The sequence below is a fragment of the Procambarus clarkii genome, chromosome 66 (genome assembly GCF_040958095.1).
Source record: "Procambarus clarkii isolate CNS0578487 chromosome 66, FALCON_Pclarkii_2.0, whole genome shotgun sequence".
Classification (NCBI taxonomy): Eukaryota; Metazoa; Arthropoda; class Malacostraca; order Decapoda; family Cambaridae; genus Procambarus; species Procambarus clarkii.
Genome location: NC_091215.1, coordinates 8,879,817 through 8,904,709, shown reverse-complemented (window position 1 = coordinate 8,904,709; position 24,893 = coordinate 8,879,817). Strand labels below are relative to the sequence as shown.

The 24,893-nt window shown below is 51.5% G+C and overlaps 1 long non-coding RNA gene across 1 annotated transcript in view; it reads left to right on the top strand.

Moving 5' to 3' along the window:
- The window catches only part of LOC138355100 (uncharacterized), a 28,787-nt gene extending 6,301 nt beyond the window's left edge, over positions 1–22,486 (top strand). The window contains exon 3 of the long non-coding RNA XR_011223823.1: positions 21,865–22,486. This is a non-coding gene — a long non-coding RNA (uncharacterized lncRNA). The remainder of the gene's footprint in view (positions 1–21,864) is intronic.
- Positions 22,487–24,893: the final 2,407 nt, after the last annotated feature.

The following is a 24,893-nucleotide window of genomic DNA, read 5'->3' as shown; positions in this document are numbered from 1 at the left end:
CTGGCATCCTTGGTGATATTTAGCGCCAATTATTGATTATTATTGATTATTCTGATTGTTCCGCACATTTGATGGTCCTACATAGCCTTCCAGGTTTGGTGCCTTCTTTTGATAATTACTTACTTACATAATCCTGGACAACACTGGTTTAGAACAGGGTGCTCCTGCCTTTCTCAGTTGCTAAATCACTATGACATGGCCTTAGGTTCCATGGAAGACAAGCAAAACGCAGATGTAATATAAACAGACTTTGGTAAAGTTTTCGACAAATGTGGCCATGGTGTTATTGCGCACAAAATTGTGTGCAAAAGGATTTTCTGGCAAAGTAGGGAGATAGATCTTCAATTTCAGAACGAAAAGAACCCAAGTGTAATAGTCAACAGAGTAAAATCCAGATTATCAGCTATGAAAAGCTGTCCCCCAAGGTACCGTACTTGCTCCGGTACGGACATAAACAAGGATAGTCATTGCAGCACTGTATCTTCGTGGGAATCTTCCTCTCTTCCTCCAAAGCTTCCTCTCTCATCGTTCCTTTCGAGTGAGGCTTGGTACCACACTCCCCCTCCCCGCTCAGCTCGTTGTCGCCGTGTGGGGGCTTCGTGGGCGGCTGCCGGAGTGTGATGCTCCTTAGGACAGTCCTCTGTCCTTTTCTAGCCTTGTGCTCCTGCTGCCGTCCTCTCCAATTCTGCTGGGCACCTTTTCCTTTTCCTTCTGTTTCGTTTTTCTCCCCCCTCTTCTCCTATCTGCTTGCCGTTTCCTGCCGACCTTTTGCTCGTTCTGGTTCTTCCTTGGACTTCTTCTACTTTGACGCCCGGGTGCTTGAGGAGGCATACTCTTGCACCCGTAGAACTGCAGTACCCGACGTCGAGAGCGAGGGGAACCTTTTATTGTCAATCCCCACTTCGTCACTGAACCCGATCTCGACGGACTGTCGGTTTCTTAAGGTGGCGTTTGTGGGGCGTATACTCACGACGCACCCCTAGGAGGCCCCGACAAGATCGGCGATAGCTTCTTGTTGGGTGTCCTGCCTCTAATTGTGGCTCCATGGTGGGTGTGGGGGCACATTCGTGAGTGAATTCGTAATTTCGTCAAGATGATAACCCCTGTTTCGGCTGCTTCTGGCTTACCTTTTCAGGCTCGTGGGGTGGGCGACCAAGCCCCCGAGTCGGTCCGTATTGGAAGACCGGGCTCTGTAGCCTCCGCTGCATTGGGCCCCGACCTTGCTCCTCCTTTGGCCTCTCTGACTCCTTCCCCTGGCTCCCCTCCCTCCTCTGTGGTTGGGTCGAGCCCCAAGCCCCCAGTGGTGACTACCTCGTCCCCTGGCGCGGCTCCTTCTCTAGTTGTACTACTGCGCCTTTTAACCCCTCTCTCTCTGGGGGTTCTCACCGCCGTTCTCGTCACGGCCGCCCTCGCTCGATTCCTTCCAGTTCTGCTACCTATCAAGCCTTGTTTGGTCCCGCTTCGTGGGCCAAATATTTTGATCTCCTCCCTCTTGATTCTGCGCCTCCTGACGATTTCTCCCTTCATCGACATCTCATTGATTCCGTGGATGCCTCCATTACTTTTAACCCCACTCGTCTCGGTACGCGTGTCGTTGCTGCTCCTTCTCAGGATGCTGCTTCCCGCTTGGCTGCCTTATCCTGCCTTGGCGAGACCCCCGTTCGGGTCTCGAAGAACGCTCATTGAATGCCAGTGTTGGCACTATTTTGCTCCCGCCCCATGTTGCGACCGGTGTTCGGGACCTGCGCGACTGCCACGACGATATTCGACATATCCTCGCTGCCCAGGGCCATTCTATTCTCCAGGTGGACACGTTTACTCGTCCCCCTCGTGGTAGTCGCCGTCAACCCCTCCGGGTTGTGAAGATTACCTTTGATGGTAGGACCCTTCCACCCTCTGTCATTCTTGCTGGTGCAGGTGCTCTGTCCAGGAGTACATTCCTTCTCCTCGGCTCTGCAACAAGTGCTGGAGGTTTGGGCATGGTGCCCTCCGCTGCTCCGGGACTGTCTCTCTCTGTCCTTTGTGTGGTGGCGAAGGTCACTCTAAGTCGGAGTGCGCTTCTCCCCAGGCTCGTTGCCTCAACTGCGGTGAGGCCCATCCTACCTTCTCCCGTGCGTGTGTCCATTACAAGCTTGAGGCAGCCGTCCTCAACTTGAAGCACCGGGAGCGTTTATCTTTTCCTGAGGCGAGGCGCCAGGTTCGCCGGCTCCCGCCTTATGCTAATATCTCTTATGCTCGCGTGTTGCGCTCTTCCTCTCCTCGTCCTTCCCGCCTTCCTCAGACTCACAACCGTTTCCAGGCCTTGGACCCTGATGCGCCCACTGCCCCCTCCTCTTCCCTTTGGGTTCTCTCCCGAAGGATCCTCCTCCTGGTCCTCTGTCTGGGGTTCCCCTTCCTTCTACCCGGTCTGTCGTGTCTTCTGTGTCTCTTCCTCGTCCCCCTCCGATCCTCCTTCCCATCCTCTTCCTCCATCTATGGCTCTCCCCGCCGCCTGTCGGTGCGGGCGGATGTCCATCGCTCTCCTAACGGCCGTCGTGTGTGCTCTCGTTCGGCTTCTCCTGTTGAGACACTGGAATCCGTTGCCCGGTACGTAGTTGCTGGGACACCGGTCTCTTTAAGTCAGAAGCGTAAGCCTGGCTCCTCTCCTTCCTCTTCCCCGGCGGGTAAGAAGGCTTCGCTTTCTTCCTCAGCTCCTCCTTCTGGCTCTGTTGCTCCTTCCCTCCCGTTTCAGTGCTTGCGCCCCCTGTTCCTGCTATGGAGGTTTCTTTGGCCCCTGCTTCCCTTTCGGTTGCTGCTCTTGCTGGGGTGCGCTCCCTCTTTCTACTCCCCCTCTCCTGCTGCTGTCCTTGACGGCTCCTCTCCGTTGTCTCCTCCTCCTTCCTCCTCCTCCTCCAGACCCTGCCCGCCCACCTCTGCTCTGTTCTCCCGTTTCCTTCCCTCCGTCTTTGCTCAGTTTACCCATGCCCCCTAACCCTGACTTTGCTGACCCTGATCCCGACCCTGATATTCTTTAACGTGCTCTGTTGCTCTTTCGCCTTTGTTTCTTCCTTGTTCTCTGTTTTTGTCCTTTCTCTTCTCGTCGTTGTCCATTCTTCAATGGAACGTTCGAGGTTATTACGCCAATTTCCTCGAACTCCAACTTCTGATTTCGCGGTTTTCGCCCCTTTGTGTCTGTCTCCAGGAGCCAATGCTTGGTGCTCGTCCTGGTCGTTTTCGTGGCTATTCCTTTCTCTCCCCCCCCCCCAGCCATTGCTGGGGCTTCTAATTCTTCTGCTCTTTGATTCGGCGATGTTCCCTTTGTTCCTTTACTTTTTCCTTCGCCTCTCCATTGTTCTGCTGCTCGTATCTTTGTGGGGAAATGGTACACAGTTTGTTCCATTTATCTCCCCCCGAGTGTCCCGCTCTCTCTTCCTGATTTGAAACACCTCCTGGACTCCTTGCCGGAGCCTGTGCTCCTGCTGGGTGACTTCAATTGTCGTCATTCTCTTTGGGGTGACGTTCTGACGAATACCCGGGGTCGCCTCCTTGAGCCGTTTCTCCTCTCTTCTTCCTGTCTCTTCTGAATTCTGGTGAGCCCACTCATTTGGACTCTCGGACTCGCACCCTTTCTTGTCTTGATCTTTCTCTCTGCTCTTCTTCTCTTTACTTAGATTTCACGTGGCAGGTTCTTGATGACCTCCATGGAAGTGATCATTTCCCCATCCTTGTTTCCTTTTTCTCTTTTCGCCCTTCCCTCTCTTTCCTAGGTGGCAGTTTGCTAAGGCAGACTGGACCCTATTTACCCTCAGTGCTGCTCTCCCTGACCTCTCCCTTCTGCCTCTCTCTCGCGCTCTCCTCCTTTTTCATGACACTGTCTTCAACGCTGCCCTCCGCTCTATTCCTCGCTCTTCCTCTCGGGGTCCACGGAAGTGCGTTCCCTGGTGGAATGCGGACTGTGCTCGGGCTGTCCGCTGTAAGCGTGCAGCCTGGAAGAGGCACCGCCGTAGGCAGACGACCGATTCTTTTCTTTTCTTTCGGAAAGCGAGTGCGGTGGCCCGTAGGGCCATCCGTACGGCTAAACGTGAATGTTGGGCATCTTATGTCTCGACAATTACGTCCGAGACCCCTCTGGCCCAGATCTGGAAGCGTATCCGCAAGATAGCGGGTAAGTTCGTTCCCGATGTTTCACCGGTCCTTCACCTCCATGATACTCTTGTGGCGGACCCGTTGCAGGTCGCTTCCGAACTGGGTTCCCATTTTCTTCTGTTAGCTCTGGTCTTCATCTTCCCCAATCTTTCCTTCTTCGTAAACCTGTCCTTGAGTCTCGTCCTTTAGATTTCTGCACTCATCTTCAGCTTCCCTATAATGATCCCTTCTCTCTCTCTGAACTTCGTTCTGCCCTGGCCCTCTGCGGTTCTACGGCGGCGGGCTCCGATGGTATTCATTATGAGATGCTTCGCCATCTCCCTCCGAGCACGTCTCAGTATTTACTGAGTCTGTATAATCGGATCTGGGAGTCGTCGTCAGTCCCTGAGGACTGGCTCGATGCCGTTGTCCTCCCTGTTCGCAAACCGGGGTCTCTGGGTACTTCCCCTAAGGACTTTCGCCCTATTGCTCTCACAAGTTGTCTGCAAACTTTTGAACGTATGGTTAACGTTCGTCTGATGTGGTTCCTGGAACACCATCACCTCCTCTCCCCTTCTCAATTTGGTTTCCGCAAGTGCCGCAGCACGACAGATGTCCTGGTGAACTTGAGGTCTATATTCGTACTGCTTTTGCTGCGAAGACCTCCGTTGTTGCCGTCCTTTTTGACCTAGAAAAGGCTTACGACACCACTTGGCGTTATCATATCCTATCTCAACTTCATTCTTTTGGCCTTCGTGGTCATCTCCCTCTCTTTCTCCGCAGCTTCCTCTCTCGTCGTTCCTTTCGGGTGCGCCTTGGTACCGCTCTCTCTCCCTCTTTTCAGCAATACGAAGGTGTGCCCCAGGGTAGTGTTCTGAGCACTACTCTTTTTCTGGTTGCCCTCAATGGTCTTCTTTCCTCTCTTCCTTCTGGCGTCTTCTCCGCTCTCTATGTCGATGATCTTACCCTTTGTTGTCAGGGTGATGATTCGCCTCTCCTTCAACGCCGGCTTCAACTTGCAATTGATGCCGTGTCGTCTTGGGCCACATCATGGCTTCAAGTTCTCTACTTCTAAGACTTGTGCCATGACTTTTACGCGGAAACGGGTTGTTCTTCGTCCCTCTTTGTCTTTATGGTCATCCCCTTGAATACAAAGATTCCGCGAAGCTTTTGGGGTTATTCCTTGACACTCGTTTGTCTTGGTCTCCCCATATCTCTTACCTCCGTGTTGAGTGCTCTAAGGCCCTTACCCTCCTTCGGGTCTTGTCCCATACTTCTTGGGGGGCAGATAGGCGCACTCTCCTTGCTTTACATTCTCTCTCGTCCTGTCTAAGCTCGATTATGGTTGCCCTGCTTACTCGTCTGCTTCTCCTTCTACTCTTCGCCGTCTTGATGCTTTGCACCATACTGGGTTGCGCCTCAGTTCTGGTGCCTTTCGTTCGACTCCCGTCCTTAGCTTGTATGTTGACACTGGCTTCCTGTCTCTCCAGGACCGCCGTGATCGCTACTGTCTTCGCTATCTTGCGCGGTCCTTGCAACATCCTTCCTCTCGCCTCTGTCGTGCTTTAACTTTTACCCCTCCTGCGGTTCCTGTTCCTCTTCACCACCTCCCTCTTTCTGTCCGGTTATCTCGCCTGCAGGATTCTCTTTCCGTTCGTATTTCTGATGTTTCTCCTCGTGTTGTTCCTTCTTTGCCCCCGTGGAGGGTCCCTCTTCCGCGGTTTTGTACTTCCTTGACCCGTATCACTAAAGCTTTTACCCCTCCTACGGTTCTAAAACGCCTTTTCCTCGAGCACTTTTCTTCTCACTCCCGCTCCGTTTCTGTCTTCACCGATGGGTCTAAGTCAGCGGACGGTGTTGGCTACTCTGTTGTTTTTCCTGATCGCACTTATATGTGTCGCTTGCCTCCGGAGACTAGCATCTTTACAGCGGAACTTTATGCTATTCTCTATGCTCTTCGTCTCCTGCTTTCTCGTTGTCAGTCTTCCTTTGTAGTTGTTGTTGACTCTCGTAGTGCCCTCATGGCTCTCGGGTCCTTTAATCCAGTTCATCCAGTGGTTGTCGAGATCCAGCATTGGCTGTTTCTCGTTCATAGTAAATTTAAGTCGGTTGAGTTTTGTTGGGTTCCCAGCCATATTGGTGTGTCTAAATGAGCGTGCGGATGCTGCCGCCAAGGAAGCTGTCCGCTCTTGTCCCATCTCTCGTAAGGCATTCCGTATTCCGACTTTTACCCGGTTATCCATTCCTCAGTCCTTACCCGTTGGCAGGCTTCTTGGTTGTCTGTTACTGGTAACAAGCTACGTACTCTTAAATGTTGTGTTTCCTCGTGGCGTCCTCCTTCCACCGTAACCGGCGGTGGGAAACAGCTCTGGCGAGGTTGCGTATTGGCCATACTCGCTTAACCCATGGTCACTTGATGGAGCGCCGCCCTGCTCCTTATTGTCCTAGTTGCATTGTCCCTCTTACGGTCGTGCATGTCCTTCTTGAATGTCCTGACTTCCAGGACGAGCGTGTGTCTTGCTTTCCGACCGCCCCTCGCGGTCACCTGTCCCTCGATAGAATTCTTGGTGACTCGGATACTTTTGATATCGTTCGCCTTATGCGTTTTTGTTCTCGTATTGGCATCCTTGGTGATATTTAGCGCCCTCTGATTATTTTGCGTATTTGATGGTGCTACATAGCCTTCCCGGTTTGGTGCCTTTTTTTGATAATTACTTGTTTACTCAACATTGGCTGTTTCTTATCTCTAGTAAATTTAAATCCGTAGAGTTTTGCTGGGTTCTTAGCCATATTGGTATTTCTTTTATTGAGCATGCGGATGCTGCTGCATGAGAAGCAATCCGCTCTTGTCCCATCTCCCGTAAAGGTATTCCTTATTCTGACTTTTACCTGGTTATTCATTCCTCCATCCTTGCCTGTTGGCAGGATTGTTGGTCTTCTGTTGTTGGTAATAAACTGCGTACTCTTAAGCGTAGTGTGTCCCCGTTGCCTTCCTCCCAGCACCGTAACCGCTGGTGGGAAACAGCTCTGGCAAGGTTGCATATTGGCCATACATACTTAACTCATGGTCATTTAATGGTGCGCCACCCTGCTCATTGTCCAAATAGCATTGTCCCTCATACAGTCGTGCATATTCTTGTTGAATGTCCCGACTTCCTAGACGAGCGTGTGTCTTGCTTTCCGGCCATCCCTCCCGGTCACTTGTCCCTCGATAGAATTCTTGGTAAATTGGATACTTTTGACATCATTCACCTTATGAGTTTCTGTTCTCGAATTGGCATCCTTGGAAATATTTAGCGCCCTCTGATTATTCTGCAATTTTGATGGTGCTTCATAGCCTTACCGGTTTGGTGCCTTATTTTGATTATTACTTACTTACCAGACTGTTGTTGGTAGTCAGTATGTCCAATTCGCGTTGTTTGTCCTCTTGTGCTCCGTCTTGTCTCATTGTGTTTCTTGTGCAACTCTACTCACCTAGTTGTGCTTGTGGGTTTTGAGCTTTGGCTCTTTGGTCTCACCTCTCAACTGTCAATCAACTGGTATACATATTCCTGAGCCTTTTAGGCTCTATCAAATCTTCATTTGAAACTGTGTACGGAGTCAGCTTCCACCACATCACTGCCTAATGACACTGAAAAAATCTGTCTGTGGCTCGTATGGGTATTAAGTTTCCACCTGTGTCCCCTTGTTCGTGTTTCACCCATGCTGAGGAGTTCTCTTTGTCCACCCTGTCAATTCCCCATTCCCCTGAGAATTTGCAGGTGGTTATCATTTGCCCCTTACTCTTCTGTTTTCCAGGGATATGAGGTTCAGCTCACATTTAGCCTTTCCTCGTAGCTCATACCTCTCTGTTCCGGGATCAGTCTGGTGGCATACATCTGAATCTCCTTTAACTTTGTCTTGTGTTTAAGTAGGTATGGTCTCCAGGCTGGAGCTGCATACTCGAGGATTGGATATATGTGGTATACAAGGTCCTGAAAAATTCCTTACACATTTCTAAACTTGTGTTGGCCAGTCTAGCATATGCCGCTGATATCCTTTTGATGTGGGCCTCTGGGGACAGGTTCGGTGTGATATCAACCTCCGGATCTTTCTCTCTATTTGACTCTTGCTGGATATCACCTCCCAGATGGTACATTGTATTCAGCCTTCGGTTTCCTTCGCATAACCCCCTCCCCATCCGGCCCATTGGCGCCGTGAGGGAGCTTGGGGGGACGGCTGCCGGAGTGTGATGCTCCGTGGGACAGTCCTCTGTCCTTTTGTGGCCTTATGCTGCAGCTGCTGTCTTCTCTAATTGTGCCAGGTCGCTTTTCCTTGTGTTTCGTTTTTCTCCCCCCCTCTTATCCTATCTGTTTGTCGTTCCTGCCGACCTTTTGCTTGTTTTGTTTATTCTTTTGGACTTCTTCTATTTTGACGCCCGGGTGCTTGGGGAGGCATACTCTTGCACCCGTAGAACTGTAGTACCCGATGTCGAGAGCGAGGGGAACCTTTTATTGTCAATCCTCCTTTCGTCACTGAACCCGATCTCGACGGACTGACGGTTCTTAAGGTGGCGTTTGTGGGGGCGTATACTCAAGGCGCACTCCTAGGGGGCCCCGGCATGATCGGCGAGGGCTTCTTGTTGGGTCTCCTGCCTCTAAATGTGGCTCCATGGACGGTATGGGGGCATATTAGTGAATGAATATTTTTCTCTTCGTAACTATGTCTAATTCTGTTCCTCATTTACCATCTCAGGCTCGTCGGGTGGGCGACCAAGCCCCCGAGTCGGTCCGTATTGGAAGACCGTGCTCTGTAGCCTAAGCTGCATTAGGCCCCGACCTTGCTCCTCCTTTGGCCTCTCTAAAACTTCCCTCGGCTCCCCTCCCTCCTCTGTGGTTGGGTCGAGCCCCAAGCTCCCAGTGGTGACTACCTCGTCCCCTGGCACGGCTCACTCTCTTGTTTTGACTACTGCGCCTTTTAACCCCTCTCTCTAGGGGTTCTCAATGCTGTCCTCGACACGGCCGCACTCGTTGATTCCTTCCCATTCTGATGCATATCAAACCTTGTTTGGTCCCGCTTCGGACCAAATACTTTGATCTCCCTCTTGATTCTGCGCCTCCAGACGATTTCTCCTTCATAGGCACCTTGTTGATTCTGTGGATGCCTCTGTCACCTTCAAACCCACCCGTCTCGGTACACGTGTCGTTGTTGCTGCTCCTCAGAATGCGGCCTCCCGCTTGGCTGCTATATCCTGCCTTGGCGAGACCCCTATTTGGGTCTCCAAGAACGGTCAGTTGAAAACCAGTGTTGGCACTATTCTCCTCCCACCCATGTTGCGACCGATGTTCGGAATCTGCATGACTGCCATGCCGATATTCAGCATATCCTTGAGGCCCAGGACCATTCTGTCCTCCGGGTAGACACATTTACTCGTCCCCCTCGTGGTCGTCGCCGTCAACCCCTTCGGGTTGTGAAGATTACCTTTGATGGTAGGACCCTTCCACTGTCATTCTTGCTGGTGCCAGGTGCTCTGTCCTAGAATACATTCCTTCTCCTAGGCTCTGTAACAAGTGCTGGAGGTTTGGGTATGGTGCCCTCCGCTGCTCTGGGATTCGCTCTCCCTGTCTTTTGTGTGGGGGCGAAGGTCACTCTAAGTCGGAGTGCTCTTCTCCCCAGGCTCGTTGCCTCAACTGCAGTGAGTCCCATCCTGCCTTCTCTCGTGCGTGAATCCATTACAAGCTTGAGGCAGCCGTCCTCAACTTGAAGCTCCGGGAGCGTTTATCTTTTCCTGAGGTGAGGCGCCAGGTTTGCCGGCTCTCGCCTTATGCAAACGTCTCTTATGCTCGCGTGTTGCGCTCTTCCTCTCCTCGTCCTTCCCACCTTCCTCAGACTCTCAACCGTTTCCGGGCCTTGGACCCTGATGCACCACTGCCCCCTCCTCTGTTCCTTCGAGTTCTATCCCGAAAGGTCCCTCTCTTGGTTCTCTGTCTGGGGTTCCCCTTCTTTTTACCCGGTGTGTCATGTCTTCTGTGTCTTCTTCCTCGTCTCCTTCCTATCCTTCTCCTCCGTCTCTTGACTCTCCCCGCCGCCTATCAGTGCAGGCTGATTTCCATCGCTCTCCTAACGGCCATTGTGTGTGCTCTCGTTCCGCTTCTCCTGTTGAGACGCTGGAATTCGTTGCCCGGTACATAGTTGCTGGGACTAGGTCTCTTAAAGTCAGAAGAGTAAGCCTGGCTCCTCTCCTTTCTCTTCCCCGGCGGGTAAGAAGGCTTCGCTTTCTTCCTCGGCCCCTACTATTGACTCTATCGCTCCTTCCCCTCCCATTTCGGTGGTTGCGCCCCCTGTTCCTGCAATGGAGGTTTCTTTGGCCCCTGCTTCCCTCTTGGTTGCTGCCCTTGCTGAGGTGCGCTCCCCTCTTTTTACTCCCCCTCTTCCTGCTGCTGTCCTTGACTGCTCCTCCCTTCTTTCTCCTCCTCCCTTCTTTCTCCTCCTCCCTTCTTTCTCCTCCTCCCTTCTTTCTCCTCCTCCCTTCTTTCTCCTCCTCCCTCCTTTTTCCTCCTCCCTCCTTTTTCCTCCTCCCTCCTTTCTCCTCCTCCCTCCTTTCTCCTCCTCCCTCCTTTCTCCTCCTCCCTCCTTTCTCCTCCTCCCTCCTTTCTCCTCCCCCTTTCTCCTCCTCCCTCCTTTCTCCTCCTCCCTCTTTCTCCTCCTCCCTCCTTTCTCCTCCTCCCTCCTTTCTCCTCCTCCCTCCTTTCTCCTCCTCCCTCCTTTCTCCTCCTCCCTCCTTTCTCCTCCTCCCTCCTTTCTCCTCCTCCCTCCTTTCTCCTCCTCCCTCCTTTCTCCTCCTCCCTCCTTTCTCCTCCTCCCTCCTTCTCCTCCTCCCTCCTTTCTCCTTCCTCCCTCCTTTCTCCTTCCTCCCTCCTTTCTCCTTCCTTCCTCCTCCTCCTCGTCGTCCTCCTCGTCCTCCTCTTCCAGACCCCACCCGTCCACCTCTGGTCTGTTCTCCCGCTTCCTTCCCTCCGTCTTTGCTCAGTTTATCCATGCCCCCTAACCCTGACTTTGCTGACCCTGATCCCGGCCCTGATAGTCTTTAACTTGCTATGTTGCTCTTTCGCCTTTGTTTCTTCCTTGTCTCTGTTGTTGTCTTTTCTCTTCTCGTCGATGTCTATTCTTCAATGGAACGTTCGAGGTTATTACGCCAATTTCCTTGAACTCCAACTTCTGATTTCGCGGTTTTCGCCCCATTGTCTGTCTCCAGGAGCTGATGCTTGGTGCCTCATCCTGGTCGCTTTCGTGGCTATTCCTTTCTCTCCCCCCCCCCCCCCCCCCGCCCCCAATCTGATGTTCCCTTTGTCCCCTTACTTTTTCCTTCGCCTCTCCATTGTTCTGCTGCTCGTATCTTTGTGAGGAAATAGTACACAGTTTGTTCCATTTATCTCCCCCCGAGTGTCCCGCTTTCTCTTCCTGCTCTGAAACACCTACTGGACTCCTTGCCGGAGCCTGTGCTCCTGCTGGGTGATTTAAATTGTCGTCATTCCTTTTGGGGTGATGTTCTGACAAACATCCGAGGTCGCCTTCTTGAGCCGTTTATCCTCTCATCTTCCCTGTCTCTTCTGAATTCTGGTGAGCCCATGCATTTGGACTTTCGGACTCGCACCCTTTCCTGTCTTGATCTTTCTCTTTGCTCGTCTTCTCTATACTTAGATTTAATGTAGCAGGTTCTTGGTGTCCTCCATGGCAGTGACCATTTCCCCATCCCTGTTTCCTATTTCTCTTTTCGCTCTACCCTCTCCTTCCCTAGGTGACAGTTTGCTAAAGCGGACTGGAACCTATTTACCCTCAGTGCTGCTCTCTCTGACCTCTCCCTTCTACCTCTCCTTCGCTCTCTCCTCATTTTTCATGACGCTGTCTTCGACGCTTCCCTCCGCTCTATTCCTCGCTCTTCCTCTCGGGGTCCACGGAAGTGCATGCCCTGGTTGAATGCAGACTGTGCTCGGGCTGTCCGCTGTAAGCATGCAGCCTGGAAGAGAGACTGCCGTCGGTAGGCGGCCGATTTTCTTTTATTTCAGAAGGTGAGTGCGGAGGTACGTAGGGCCATATGTATGGCTAAACGTAAATGTTGGGCCATCTTATGTCTCCACCATTACGTCCGAAACTGGTCTGCCACAAATCTGGAAGCGTATCCGCAAGATAGCAGGCAAGTTCGTTCCCGATGTTTCCCCGGTCCTTCACCTCCGTGGTACTCCTGTGGCGGTCCCGTTACAGGTTGCTACCGAACTGGGTTCCCACTTTTCTTCTGTTAGCTCTGGTCCTCATCTTCCCCCAATCATTCCTTCTTCGTAAACCTGTCCTTGAATCTCGTCCTTTCGATTTCTGCACTCGTCTTTGACTTCCCTATAACGCTCCCTTCTCTCTCTCTGAACTTCGTTCACCCCAGGCTCTCTGCGGTTCTACGGCAGCTGGCTCCAATGGCTTTCATTATGAGATGCTTCGCCATCTCCCTTCGTGCACGTCTCTGCATTTACTGAGTCTGTATAATCGGATCTAGGAATCGTTGTCAGTCCCTGAGGACTGGCTCGATGCCGTGGTCCTCCCTGTATGCAAACCAGGGTCTCTGGTTTCCGCAAGTTCTGCAGCACAGCAGATGCCTTGATGAACTTGGTCTATATTCGTACTGCTTTTGCTGCGAAGACCACCGTTGTTGCCGTCTTTTTTGACCTGGAAAAGCCTTACGACACCATTTGGCATTATCATATTCTTTGAAGCTGGCATATTCTATGCCAGCTTCATTCTTTTGACCTTCGTGGTCATCTCCCTCACTTTCTCCGTGGCTTCCTCTCTCGTCGTTCCTTTCGGGTGAGGCTTGGTACTGCTCGCTGCCTTTTTTTCAGCAATACGAAGGTGTGCCCCAGGGTAGTGTTCTGAGCACTACTCCTTTTCTGGTTGCCTTCAATAATCTTCTTTCCTCTCTTCCTTCAGGTGTCTTCTCCGCTCTCTATGGCGATGATCTTAACCTTTGCTGTCAGGGTAATGATTCGCCTCTCCTTCAACGGCGGTTTCAACTTGCGATTGATGCCGTGTCGTCTTGGGCCACCGATCGTGGCTTCAAGTTCTCTACTACTAAGACTTGGGCCATAACTTTTACTCGGAAACGGGTCGTTCTTCGTCCCTCCTTGTCACTTTATGATCATCCCCTTGAGTACAAAGATTCCGTAAAACTTTTGGGGTTATTCTTTGACATTCGTTTGTCTTGGTCTCCCCATTTCCCTTACCTCCGTGTTGAGCGCTCCAAGGCCTTCGCACACCTTCAGGTATTGTCCCATACTTCTCGGGGAGCGGATAGGCGCGCACTCCTTGCATTACATTCCTCTCTCGTCCTGTCTAAGCTCAATTACGGTTGCCCTGCTTACTCGTCTGCTTCTCCTACTCGTTTTTGTCTTGATACTTTGCACCATAATGGGTTGCATCTCAGTTCTGAGGCTTTTCGTTCGACTCCCGTCCTCAGCTTGTATGTTAACACTGGCTTCCTGTCTCTCCAGGACAGCCGTGATCACTACTGTCTTCGCTATCTTGCACGATCGTTGCAACATCCTTCCTTTCGCCTCTGTCGTGATTCAACTTTTACCCCTCCTGCGGTTCCTGTTCCTCTTCACCAACACCCTCTTTCAGTCCGGTTATCTCGCTTACAGGATTCTCTTTCCGTTTGTATTTCTCCTATTTCTCCTCGTGTTGTTCCTTCTTTGCCCCCATGGAGAGTCCCCCGTCTGCAGTTTTGTGCATCCTTGACCCACATCACTAAAGCTTTTACCCTTCCTACGGTTCTAAAACGTCTTTTCCTTGAGCACTTTTCTCGCTCGCACTCCATTTCCGTCTTCACTGATGGGTCTAAGTCTGCGGACGGTGTTGGCTACTCTGATGTTTTTCATGATCACACTTGTGTCGCTCACCTCCGGAGACTAGCATCTTCACAGTGGAGCTTTATGCTATTCTCTAAGCTCTTCGTCTCCTGCTCTCTCGTTGTCAATCTTCCTTACTAGTTGTTGTTGACTCTCGTATGCCCTCATGGCTCTCCTGTCCTTTAATCCAGTTCATCCAGTGGTTGTCGAGATCCAGCATTGGCTGTTTCTTGTTCACAGTAAATTTAAGTCAGATGAGTTTTGTTGGGTTCCCAGCCTTATTGGTGTCTCTTTAAATGAGCATGCGGATGCTGCCACCAGGGAAGCTGTGCGCTCTTGTCCCATCTCTCATAAAGGTTTTCGTTATTCCGACTTTTACCCGGTTATCCATTCCTCCATCCTTACCCGTTGGCAGGATTGTTGGTCGTCTGTTACTGGTAACAAACTACGTTCTCTTAAAGGTTGTGTCCTCTCGTGGCCGTCCTCCTGCCACCGTAACTGGCGATGGGAAACGGCTCTGGCGAGGTTGCCTAATGTTCCATACTTGCTTAACTCATGGTCACTTGATGGAGCGGCACCCTGCTCCTTATTGTCCTAATTGCATTGTCCCTCTTACAGTCACGCATATACTTGTTGAATGTCCTGACTTCCAGGACGAGTGTATATCTTGTTTTCCCACCATCCCCCGCGGTCGCTGCTCTCTCGATAATATTCCTGGTGACTCGGATACTTTGATATCGTTCGCCTTATGCGTTTCTGTTCTCGTATTGTCGTCCTTGGTGATATTTAGCGCCCTCTGATTATCCCTCACATTTGATGGTGCTACATAACCTTCCCAGTTTGGTGCCTTCTTTTTTATAATTATTACTTACTTCCTTTGCCTAATTTCATTACTTTTACACTTTCCTGAGTTGAAATTTAGTAGCCAATTTCTAGACCATCCCACCAGTTATTTCCAGGTCGTCTTATAGGTTCTATCTTCATCTGTTGATTCTTCTCATAATTTTTGCTTTATCAGCAAACATTGATAGGAATGAGTCTATACCCTCATGGAATACCCTATACCCTGCAGAATCGTGTCCATTATTACACTAGTCATTTCTTGAGTCTGTTATTGTGAGGCGTTCTGCATCATCTATAGGCAATTGATAAGGGTCTCTGCCATGATCTTCACGATGTTTTTCAGCTGGAGTTCGGTAAAACTGCAAGTTTGTGTTTATTCCAAAAGTGGTTGCTGTTCTTCCCACCTCTCACACTTGCTTTCTTGAGAATGTCAGGCCCTCTCACACTTGCCTTGCATTGCATGTCTGCTCCTCCCACTCTCACACACTTGCTTTGTAATTGTATAGATCATAGTTGTAACTGTAGGAGTTGTATACCTGCCCCTCTTCTCTGGAATTACATTGGGTTGTATCACAACAACCTCCCCCCCCCTTGCAGTCACCGGATTTGTACAGTGCTCTAGTCCGGCTTCTCCCAAAATGCCACATACAAGACTTGTATTTGATAGTGAAGGAAGACACTCGTCAACCCCTCCGTGGTGCCTCCTTGCCGTAGTGAGGGGCTCACGTACACCTCCCAGGGACCGGTGTGGGTTGCCTGTGCCCTCTCTCCTGCCCCCTCTTTGGGTGATGTACGTGCTGAAGGGCACCATGTAGGGGCCTTGTGAGCCATCGGACCACCTGCTGGAGGGGTCGCCCTGAGTGGATGGTTGGGTGTCCAGGCTGGGGCGATAGGGGGACTGGGATCTTAGCACCAGTGTGGGAGAATGAACGTAGTAGTAGGACTCCCCAGTTGAAAAGGGGGAGCACTGCTAGGGACGACACACCCTTCCTGCACTGGCCCGCGCTTGGCCTCCCTGGCTACCCTGGTAGGTGGTATCCCTTGGTTCCAGGTCCCATCCCTTATATATTGGTTTGTTGTATGGATGACGACTTGACTTCTCTTACCCAGGCTCATAGGGTGGGCGATCTGGCCCCTGAGTCGGACCGTCCTGGAAGACCGAGATCTGTAGCCTCCACTACAGAGCCCGGTTTAGACCCAGACCAGATTCTTCCTCCCTGCTCCCCTCCCTCTTCTGTGGTTGGGTCGAGCCCTAAGCCTGCTGTGGTGACAGTCTCATCACCTTGCACGGTTCCATCTCTTCTTGTGACTACTGCACCTTGTGACCCGTCTCTAAGGGTTCTCATCGCCGTCCCAGCCACGGTCGCTCTCGTATGCTCCCTTCCCATCTTACTTCGTTCCATGCTTTGTTTGGTCCTGCTACGTGGACTAAGTACTTTGACCTCCAACCTTTGGATTCAACTCCTCCTGACAATTTTCCCTTCATAGGCATCTTGTCGATTCTGTGGATGCTTCTGTCACCTTCAACCTCACTCATCTTGGTACCCGTGTCGTTGCTGCTCCTTCTCAGGATGCGGCCACCCGCTTGGCCGTCTTGTCCTGCCTTGTCGAGACCCCTGTTCGGGTCTCAAAGAACACTCGGTTGAATGCCAGTGTTGGCACTGTTCTCCTCCCGCACCATGTTACGACCGGTGTTAGGGATCTCGAGGACTGCCATGAGGATATCAAGCATATCCTCGAGGCCCAGGGTCATTCTGTCCTCCAGGTGGATACATTTACTAGTCCCCCTCGTGGTCATCGCCGTCTGCCCCTTCGGGTTGTGAAGGGGCATCATTTCATCATATTCCATCTCCTCGGCTCTGCAGTAGGTGCTGGAGGTTAGGGCATGGTACCCTCAAATGTTCTAGTCCTGTGTGTCTGTCCTCTCTGTGGGGAAGCAAGGGTCACTCTAAGTTGGAGTGCACTTTCCCCAGGCCCGCTGCCTCAATTGTGGTGAGGCCCACCCTACCTTCTCCCGTGCGTGTATTCGTTACAAACTTGAGGCTGCTGTCCTCCACTTGAAGCACCGGGACCGTTTGTCTTTAACAGATGCTCGGCGCTAAGTTCATGGTCTCCCCTCTTTCGCCGGTGTCTCCTATGCTCGCGTGGTGCGCTCTTCCTCTCCTCGTCCTTCCCGCCTTCCTCAGTCTCACAACCGTTTCTAAGCCTTAGACCCGGTCACGCCCACCACCACCTCCCCTGTTTCCCTCCGTTCTGTCCCGAAGGGTCCCCCTCCTGGTTTTCTGCCTAGGGCTCCCCCTCTTTCTACCCAGTCTGTCACGTCGCCTGTGTCTTTTTTTTTCCCTCTCCCTCTGGTCCTCCTTCCCGTCATTCTCCTCCGTCTCTTGGCTCTCCACGCCGCCTGACAGTGCGGGCCGATGTCCATCGCTCTCCTGATGGTTGTGCTGTTCACTCTCGCTCTTCTTTTACTATTGAGACGCTGGAGTCTATTGCCCAGTACATTGCTGCTGGGACGCCTCTATCTTTGAGTCAAAAGCGGAAACCTGGCTCCTCTCCTCTCCTCTCCCCGGTCGGTAAGAAGGCTTCACTTTCTTCTTCACCCTCTATCTCTGATTCTATCGTTCCTTCCCCTCCCGCTTTGGTGGTGGAGCCCCCTGTTCCTGCTGTGGAGGTTTCTTTCGCCCCTGGTTTCATCTCTGTTGCGGCCCTTGCTGAGGTGCGCTCCCATCTTTCTGCCCCTCCTCCCCTTCCTTCTCCTCCAGACCCTGCTCGTCCACCTCTGGTCTGTCCTCCCGTTTCTTTCCCTCCTCCTTTACTCAGTTTACCCATGCCCCCTAACCCTGACTTTCCTGATCCTGACCCTGTTCTTTTTTTAGCGTGCTGTGTTCCTTCTTCACCTTGTTTCTTCTTTGCTCTCTGTTGCTCTCCTCTCTCTCTTTGCTGATGTCTTTTCTTCAATGGAACATCCGTGGATTTTACGCCAATTTTTTTACCTCCAACTTCTTATTTCACAGTTTTCGCCCCTCTGTGTCTGTCTCCAGGAGCCGATGCTTGGTGCTCGTCCTGGTCGCTTCCGTGGCTATTCTTTTCTCTCTCCCCCCCCCCCCAGCGACAGCTGAGGTCCATAATTCTTCTGCTCTCTTGATTCGCTCCGATGTTGCCTTTGTCCCCTTACTTTTTTCCTCGCCTCTCCACTGTTCTGCTGCCCGTGTCTTTGTGCGTAGATGGTACACAGTTTGTTCCATTTATCCCCCCCCCCCCACTGCCCCACTTTCTCTTCCGATCTTAAACACCACCTAGACTCCTTGTCGGAGCCTGTGCTCCTGCTGGGTGATTTCAATTGTCGTCATGCCTTTTGGGGTGAAGTGCTGACAAACATCCGGGGTCACATCCTTGAACCTTTCATCCTCTCTTCTTCCCTGTCCCTTCTTAATTCTGGTGAGCTCACTCATTTGAACTCTCGGACTCACTCTTTCTTGTCTCGATCTTTCTCTGTGCTCGTCATCCCTTTCCTTAGATTTCGAGTGGCGGGTCCTTGATGACCTCCATGGCAGTGACCATTTTCCTATCCTTGTTACTTTTTTCTCTTTTCACCTCCCCTCTCCTTCCCTAGGTGGCGGTTTGCCGAGGCTGACTGGCGCCTCTTTACTCTCCGTGCTATTATTTCCGACCTCTCCATTCTGCCTCTCCCCTGCGCCCTCCTTCTTTTTCATGACGCTGTCTTTTACGCTGCCCTCCACTCTATTCCTCGCTCTTCCTCTCGGGGAACGCATTAGTGCGTTCCCTGGTGGAATGTGTTTGTGCTGTCCGCTGTAAGTGTGCAGCCTGGAAGAGACATCGCCGCCGGCAGACGGTTGAGTCTTTTGTTTTGTTTTGGAATGCGAGTGCGGTGGCCCGTAGGACCATCCGTGCGGCTAAACGTGCTTTCTGGGCATCTTATGTCTCCACTGTTACGTCCGAAACTCCCCCCACTGGTCGTGAAGCGTAGCCGCAAGATTGTGGTTAAGTTCGTTCCCATGTCTCACCGGTCCTTCGCCTCCATGGTGCTCTTGTGGCGGACCCGTTGCAGGTCGCGACCGAACTGGGTTCCCATTTTTCCTCTGTTAGTTCTGGTTTTCGTCTTCCCCAATCCTTTCGTAAGCCTATTCCAGAATCTCATCCTATAAATTTCTGTACTTCCCTTCACCTTCCCTATAATGGTCCCTTCTCTCTCTCTGAGCTTCAGTCTGCCCTGGAGCTGGTCGGCCGAGCGTCCAGCACAGTGGACTTGTGAACCTGTGGTCCCGGGTTCGATCCCGAGCGCCAGCGAGAAACTAGGGCAGAGTTCCTTTCACCCTATGCCCCTGTTACCTAGCAGTAAATAGGTACCTGGGAGTTAGTTAGCTGTCACGGGCTGCTTCCTGGGGGTGGAGGCGTGGTCAAGGACCGGGCCACTGGGACACTAAAAACAAAGCCCCGAAATCAACTCAAGATAACCTCAAGATATAACCTAGCCCTTTGCGGTTCTACGGCAGCGGGCTCAGATGGCATTCATTATGAAATGCTTCGCCCTCTACCTCCGTGCACGTCTCAGTATTTACTGGGTCTGTACAATTGGGTCTGGAAGTCGTCGTCAGTCCCTGAAGACTGGCTCGATGCTGCTGTTCTCCCTGTTTGGAAACCAGGGTCTCTCGGGTCATCTCCCAAGTACTTCCGCCCTATTGCTCTCACGAGTTGTCTGCAAGCTCTGTGAACTTATGGTTAACGTTCGTTTGATGTGGTCCTTAGAATACTATCACCACATTTCCCCTTCTCAATTTGGTTTTCGCAAGTGCCGCAGCACAACAGATGTCCTGGTGAACTTGGAGGTCTCTATTCGTACTGCTTTTGCTGCGAAGACCTCCGTTGTTGCCGTGTTTTTTGACCAGGAAAAGTCTTAAAACACTTTCTGGCGGTATCATATTCTGTCTCAACTTCATTCTTTTGGCCTTCGTGGGAACCTCCCTCTCTTCCTCCAGAGCTTCCTCTCTCGTCGTTCCTTTCGTGTGCGGCTTGGTACCACTCTCTCTGCCCCTTTTCGGCAGTATGATGGTGTACCCCAGGGTAGTATTCTGAGCACTTCTCTCTTTCTAGTTGCCCTCAACGGTCTTCTTTCCTCTCTTCCTTCTGGCGTCTTCTCCGCTTTCTATGTTGATGATCTTGCCCTTTGCTGTCGGGGTGATGATTTGCTTCTCCTTCAACAGGGGCTTCAACGTGCGATTGATGCCGTGTCGTCTTGGGCCACCGATCATGGCTTCAAGTTTTCTGCGTCTAAGACTTGTGCTATGACTTTTACACAGAAGCATGTCATTTTTCGTCCCTCTTTGTCGCTTTATGGTCATCTCATTGTGTACAGGGATTCTGCTAAGCTTTTGGGGTTAGTCTTTGACTCATGTTTGTCTTGGCCAGCCCATATCTCTTACCTTCGAGTTGAATTCTTTAAGGCCCTTAACCTCCTTTAGGTTGTGTTCCATACTTCTTGGGGAGTGGATAGGCGCACGCTCCTCTATTTGCACTCCTCTCTCGTCCTGTCTAAACTCGATTATTGTTGCCCTGCATACTCTTCTGCTTCTCCTACTCTTCGCTGTCTTGATGCTTTGCACCATACTGGGTTGCGTCTCAGCTCTGGTGGCTTTCGTTCCACTCCCACCCTCAGTTTATATGTTGACACTGGCTTTCTCTCTCTTCAGGACCGCCGTGTCGCTACTGTCTTCGCTATCTTGCGCGGTCCTTACAACATTCTTCCTCTCGCTTCTGTCGTGCTTTGACTTTTCCTCCTCCTGTAGCTCCTGTTCCTCTTCATCGTCTCCCTCATTCAGTCCGGTTATCTCGCTTACAGGATTCTCTTTCTGTTCATATTTCTAATGTTTCTCCTCAAATTGTTCCTTCCTTACCTCCGTGGAGAGTCCCCCTTCCCAAGTTTTGTATATACCCCTTGACTTGTATTACTAAAGCCTTTACCCCTCCTTCAATTCTGAAAAGCCTCTTCCTTGAGCACTTTTCTTCGCACTCCCACTCTATTTCCATCTTCACTGATGGGTCTAAATCTGCAGAGGGTGTGGGCTACTCTGTTGTTTTTCCTGACCGTACTTGTATGTGTCGCCTCCCTTCGGAGGCTAGCGTCTTTATGGCAGAACTTTGCTATTCTCTATGCTCTTCGTCTCTTGCTTTCTCATTCTCATTCCTCCTTTGTGGTTATAGTTGACTCTCATAGTGCCCTCATGGCTCTAGGGTCCTTTAATCCTGTCCATCTGGTGGTCATCGAGATTCAACATTGGTTGTTTCTTATTTCTAGTAAATTTAAATCAGTAGAGTTTTGCTGGGTTCCCAGCAATATTGGTGTTTCTTTCAATGAGCGTGCGGATGCTGCAGCTAAGGAAGCTATCCGTTCTTGTCCCATCTCCCGTAAAGGTTTCTTATTCCGACTTTTATCCTGTTATTCATTCCTCCATTCTTGCCCGTTGGCAGGGTTGTTGGTCCTCTGTGGTTAGTAACAAGCTGCGTACTCTGAAACATAGTGTGTCCCCGTGGTCTTCCTCCTACCACCGTAACCGGCGGTGGGAAACTGCTTTGGCACGGCTGCGGGTTGGCCATACTTGCTTAACCCACGGTCACTTAATGGAGCGCCACCCTGCTCCTTATTGTTCGAATTGCGTTGTCCCTCTTACAGTTGTGCATATCCTTGTTGAATGTCCTGACTTCCAGGACGAGCATGTGTCGTGCTTTCCGACCGTCTCTCGCGGTCACTTGGCTCTCGATAGAATTCTAGGTGAATCGGATACTTTTGATATCGTTCGCCTTATTCGTTTTTGTTCTCGTATTGGCATTCTTGGTGATATTTAGCGCCCTCTGATTATTTCGCACTTTGATGGTGCTATATAGCCTTCCCTGTTTGGTGCCTTCTTTTGATAATTACCTTACCTTTTGATAATTACCTTACCTTCTGAAATCGAGACTTGCATAATTAACGTTTACTGTAAGATTAGAATAATGTTTCTCTCTCTCTCTCTCTCTCTCTCTCTCTCAGGAATGCCTTAAGAGAGGATCAAGACAGTTCGAAGTTACAGCCAATTTGATGATCTTAAGACGCCATACTCCCTTGTTTCCAATAATGGTCACCTCCCGGTCGTTGAGGTCCATGACAACTACCAAGATTAAATGTTCACAAAAACTTTGAAGATTTCTGTAAAAGAAAATTTTAATTATTTCCATTTGAATAATTTTTCAAATGTTAGTGTTTGGTTTTAATTTTGTATTTGTGAGTATTTTACTTTGCCTGTGATACCTCCTGTGTGCGTGTGCGTGTGTGCACGCCATATGAGGTCCACTTTTGGGTACCTCGGTGATGGCAGGGTCCATTAAGGACACCCTGAGAGGAGGAACCTCCATGAGTGTAGACTGGTGTCGTGTAAGAGGCATGACTGAAGGTGTCACTCTTGATGCCTCTATATTGGGAGCGACCCGATGGTCCTTCCATGGTCTGGCAGGACCTCCAGTACCCCATTATTGGTCCTCAGCTGGTCGGTGGACGGCTGAATGAGGAAGCACCTTGCAAGAGAGAGTTATTTTAATAAAATAAAACATAATTTAATAAATGTTTTAAAATGTTTGTTATAACTATGTATATGCTATTACAATTATTATTATTACATGTGTTTTATTACCGTGTCCCCCTCCCTCTCTGCCCCGTTGTTACCGTGAGGGGGGCTTGATGGGCGGCTGCTGGAGTGATGCTCCATGGGTCAGTCCTCCAACCTTTTGAGTCCTTATGCTCCTGCTGCTGTCCTCACAAATTTTGCTGGACGACTCCCCCTCCCCGCTCAGCTCGTTGTCGCCGTGTGGGGGCTTAGTGGGCGGCTGTCGCAGTGTGATGCTCCTTGGGACAGTCCTCTGTCCTTTTCTAGCCTTGTGCTCCTGCTGCCGTCCTCTCCAATTCTGCTGGGCATCTTTTCCTTTTCCTTCTGTTTCGTTTTTCTCCCCCTCTTCTCCTATCTGCTTGCCGTTTCCTGCCGACCTTTTGCTCGTTCTGGTTCTTCCCTTGGACTTCTTCTATTTTGACGCCCGGGTGCTTGAGGAGGCATACTCTTGCACCCGTAGAACTGTAGTACCCGACGTCGAGAGCGAGGGGAACCTTTTGTCAATCCCCCTTTCGTCACTGAACCCGATCTCGACGGACTGTCGGTTTCTTAAGGTAGCGTTTGTGGGGCGTATACTCACGACGCACCCCTAGGAGGCCCCGGCAAGATCGGCGATAGCTTCTTGTTGGGTGTCCTGCCTCTAATTGTGGCTCCATGGTGGGTGTGGGGGGCACATTCGTGAATGAATTCTTCTTTTCGTCATGATGATAACCCCTGTTTCGGCTGCTTCTGGTTTACCTTCTCAGGCTCGTGGGGTGGGTGACCAAGCCCCCGAGTCGGTCCGTATTGGAAGACCGGGCTCTGTAGCCTCCGCTGCATTGGGCCCCGACCTCGCTCCTCCTTTGGCCTCTCTGACTCCTTCCCCTGGCTCCCCTCCCTCCTCTGTGGTTGGCTCGAGTCCCAAGCCCCCAGTGGTGACTACCTCGTCAACTGGCGCGGCTCCTTCTCTAGTTGTAACTACTGCGCCTTTTAACCCCTCTCTGGGGGTTCTCACCGCCGTCCTCGTCACGGCCGCCCTCGCTCGATTCCTTCCAGTTCTGCTACCTATCAAGCCTTGTTTGGTCCCGCTTCGTGGGCCAAATATTTTGATCTCCTCCCTCTTGATTCTGCGCCTCCTGACGATTTCTCCCTCCATCGACATCTCGTTGATTCCGTGGATGCCTCCATTACTTTCAACCCCACTCGTCTCGGTACACGTGTCGTTGCTGCTCCTTCTCAGGATGCTGCTTCCCGCTTGGCTGCCTTATCCTGCCTTGGCGAGACCCCTGTTCGGGTCTCGAAGAACGCTCAGTTGAATGCCAGTGTTGGCACTATTTTGCTCCCACCCCATGTTGCGACCGGTGTTCGGGACCTGCGCGACTGCCACGACGATATTCGACATATCCTTGCTGCCCAGGGCCATTCTATTCTCCAGGTGGACACGTTTACTCGTCCCCCTCGTGGTAGTCGCCGTCAACCCCTCCGGGTTGTGAAGATTACCTTTGATGGTAGGACCCTTCCACCCTCTGTCATTCATGCTGGTGCCAGGTGCTCTGTCCAGGAGTACATTCCTTCTCTTCGGCTCTGCAACAAGTGCTGGAGGTTTGGGCATGGTACCCTCCGCTGTTCCGGGACTGTCTCTCTCTGTCCTTTGTGTGGTGGCGAAGGTCACTCTAAGTCGGAGTGCACTTCTCCCCAGGCTCGTTGCCTCAACTGCGGTGAGGCCCATCCTGCCTTCTCCCGTGCGTGTGTCCATTACAAGCTTGAGGCAGCCGTCCTCAACTTGAAGCACCGGGAGCGTTTATCTTTTCCTGAGGCGAGACGCCAGGTTCGCTGGCTCCCGCCTTATGCTAATATCTCTTATGCTCGCGTGTTGCACTCTTCCTCTCCTCGTCCTTCCCGCCTTCCTCAGACTCACAACCGTTTCCGGGCCTTGGACCCTGATGCGCCCACTGTCCCCTCTGTTCCTTTGGGTTCTCTCCCGAAGGATCCTCCTCCTGGTCCTCTGTCTGGGGTTCCCCTTCCTTCTACCCGGTCTGTCGTGTCTCCTGTGTCTTCTTCCTCGTCTCCCTCCGTTCCTCCTTCCCATCCTTCCTCTCCGTCTCTTGACTCTCCCCGCCGCCTGTCGGTGCGGGCTGATGTCCATCGCTCTCCAAACGGCCGTCATGTGTGCTCTCGTTCAGCTTCTCCTGTTGAGACGCTAGAATCCGTTGCCCAGTACGTGGTTGCTGGAACACCTGTCTCTTTACGTCAGAAGCGTAAACCTGGCTCCTCTCCTTCCTCCTCCCCGGCGGGTAAGGAGGTTTCGCTTTCTTCCTCGGCCCCTACTTCTGCCTCTCTCGCTCCTTCCCCTCCCATTTCGGTGGTTGCGCCCCCTGTTCCTGCTATGGAGGTTTCTTTAGCCCACGCTTCCCTCACAGTTGCTGCCCTTGCTGAGGTA